The sequence below is a fragment of the Cynara cardunculus genome (genome assembly GCF_001531365.2).
Source record: "Cynara cardunculus var. scolymus isolate 2C chromosome LG 12, CcrdV1, whole genome shotgun sequence".
Lineage (NCBI taxonomy): Eukaryota > Viridiplantae > Streptophyta > Magnoliopsida > Asterales > Asteraceae > Cynara > Cynara cardunculus.
Window position 1 is genome coordinate 35575028 of NC_037539.1, and position 3769 is coordinate 35578796.

Sequence of the window (3769 nt, forward strand, 5' to 3'; positions counted from 1 at the left end):
ATGTTGGATTTTAAATATATTGGATTTTAAACTGTCATACAATTTTTTTCATCGATAGTCTGTAATTGGAACCATATCTCTTATTTATTCAAATTGTATTAATATGTAAAGACCAAGTGTAACCTATATCATCGTTAAATCTTATCTTATAAAACCAGTGGAACTTCAAAATCGTTAAAATTCATGGCTCACTCCGCATTGCGCGGGTACACAACTAGTATCATTAAAAAAAGTAACATTAAAATTTAAAAAACTTTTATCCACTTTACCTCAACAAACCAAATAAAGCTCACGAAAAAGTCTAGTTTATTTGTATAAAATCATGATTTTAGTTGTATGATGTTTGAAATTTTGTTTAGTTTTATATTGTAATATAATACATTGTTTGTAATTGGTTCGATTATGTTTGAGACATTTAAAAAAATTAAAAAATTGTAATTTACTTTTAATTGTGAAAATTAACATATTGTAATTTTTTCCATATCGGTTTCGGGTTCGGGTTCGGTTATAACCAACGGTGAAAAAAAGAATTTTTATCCTTAACGGGTTCCCCAACGAGGATCGGGGAAACCGCGGGGACCCGATGGAGATCCCTGATAAGATCCCCGACGGGGATCGGGACGGTTACGGGGACGGTTTTAGCTATCGGTTTCGGGAACGGGGATACCAATACCCGGCCCGAACCCGGCCAGTTGCCATTCCTACTCCGACCTCCAATCTCCGGCATCCGGTGAACAAAAATCCGGCAGATACCAAGTAATCACAAAGATACATAATGTGATACCAATTGTGATATACAACGGTACTTAAATGGTATCACAATATATCACAATGGATACCACAGTATATCACAATGGGTAGCACATTGTGTATCTTTGTGATTACTTGGTACCTGTCGGATTTTTGTTCACCGGAGGCCGAAGATTGGAGGTCGGAGAGATGAGAGATGAGAGAGAAGAGATGAGTTTTTAAAAAATACCTAAAATACCCTCTAATTATAATTTTAACTCAAACTATCATAATTATTAATATCCTAATTTATCCGTTGATTTGTGGTTGAGATTGGATCTCACAGTTACCACAAACTAATCAGTTCTCTCTTGAATGAGCCCCTATATATATATATATATATATATATATATATATACACACACACACACACAGAGGGGGGGAGCGATCAAATACAAACTACATATATATATATATATATATATATACACAGAGAGAGAGAGAGAGAGAAGCGATCAAATACAAACAGCTCACTTTTATACAAATCCTACAAACCAATCTCATCCATCTGTTTCATTATCAAAACCCATTACTAAAAGAAGTTATTTTAGTAAAGCAAAAAATAATAAAAAATTATTATTTGTTTATCTAAGAAAGGGCAAAACTGGAAAAAAATTTAAACATTTCAACCCACTGACCTTTCACCGTATTCAATCCCCTTTCCTCTCATTAAACCCATTGAAATATCATTTTCCCGATTTCATTAGTGAAATTGGTTTCATGAATAATTTTTTTTTGAAAACTGAATAACATGATTTCATTAATGAAATTGGTTTCATGGTTCCTAATCAAAATGAAATTTGATTTATTAATTAAACTATATATGTTAGTCAGTAAAACATTTTTTGAAAACTGAATAACATGATTTCATTAGTAAAATTGGGTTCGTAAATGAAACATTTTGAGACCTCCATGACATTATTTCATTAATGAAATTGGTTTCATGGACCTTAACCTAAATGAAATAGGTTTCATGGTTCCTAACGAAATGAGATTGGTTTCATGGTTCCTAATCAAAATGAAATTGTGTTTATTAAACTAAATATGATTCAGTCAATGGAACATTTTGAAAAGTGAATAACATGAATAAACTCTAAAATTGACGGATTATTTTTGCTTAATAATAGAAAACAAAATATTAATGTTATCTATTAAAAACAATTGATTGATCGTTTCCTAAAAAGCTTTTTTAATCTATATAATCTTCCAGATTTAGACACAATTAAAACATTACCAAAATTATATGTCATAAAGTCAAATGACAATCATACCCTTATGCATTAAAAATAAAGGAAAAAGAATAGAATTATGCTATTTGTGGATGATAGTTTGTATGAAATTAGTGGTTTGCAAAGTAAACCACCTAAATATATATAGGGGTCCATTTCAGGAAGAATTGATTATTTTGTGATAACTGTGAGATCCGATCTCAACCACAGATCAATGGATATATTATGAAACTAATATATTTGGTATTTTGACATAAAATTATAATTAAAAGACATTTTAGATCTTTTAATTTTTTTTATCTCTCCTCTATCTCTCTCCAATCTCCGACCTCCGACAAACACCATGTGATACCCAAAATATACCAAGATTCACAATGTGATACCCAAAATACATACAATGTGATACCCAAAATACACCAAGTAAAACTTTGAGACTGCTGTGTTACCAATTGTGATACCAACTGTGGTATCATTGTTGCAGGTGGGTGTTTAGTGTCTGATCATCGGATACGACGTCTTCGCCAAACAAGATGACAAGAGGAGGCCATCGCAGTGGTGGTGGGTGCCGAAGAAGACCACCAGATATTATTATACTTATTAAAGTAAATTGGAATGTTAAACTAATTAAAGTAAATTGAATAATCAACACAATTTATTAATTTACCCTTTATTTTATTTTAATAAATAACATTAATTATCTAAAATGAATGGTTCATATTGGACCTCACAGTTACCACAAACTATTTAGTTCTCGTTTGATTTGGCCCTCTATACATGCATACATATGTATATATACATACATACATACATATGTATATATACATACATACATATGTATATATATATATATATATTAGGTTCGATCCCGTGTATTACATAGAGTAATTTGAAAAAATTAAATCATGTCAAAAACTTATCTTACAGATATAAATGATCATCGAAAGTATGATACTAATTCAGACTTGTACTCTTGAAATAGTTATGAAGAATGACTCTTCGAACTTGAATTTAAAAATTAAACTATATCAATAATTAGTTAAAATGAAGTTAACCCTAGAATAAAATTAAATTTAGAAATGAAACTATATCAATAAGTTGAATTAAGAAAACTTTTTTGTTCTTTTCCCTTTCAAAAAAACATGTTTTAAGAAAATCCGACGGATTGTAATTTTCTAATAAAAAGTTATATTCTATCGGGATTTATTTAAAAAAATATATGTTTTATAAGAAAAAATAAAAAACTTATTTTAATAAATTCTGACGGAATATAATTTTTCATTATAATTATTTTCGTCGGAAATTTTGAACTTCTTTTAAATATATATTTTTGGAAGAAAAAAATATAAATAAAACTTCTTTGAACATTACCGACAGATTTCAGACGGAATTTGCATTTAGCGACAGGGGGTTTTTCGGGCGGCAATATCCATCGGATAGTTGTTTTTCCTACGGATTTTGCCGTCGAAAAAACCACATTTTTTAGTAGTGATTAATCAAATGAGTATAATTGAACTATTAATGTAAATTGTGTCTAGATATGTTCAAATGAGACTAATTGAACCACTAATGTAAATTGTGTCTAAATACGTTCAAATGAGTCTAATTGAACAACTAATGTAAATTGTGTCTAGATACGTGTTTAGGCGGGAAAACAAGGAAACCGCCTCACCAGAAGATGACACGTGTCACCCAAGTTACTTATTTATTATAAGTATATATATATATATATATATATATATATATATATATAT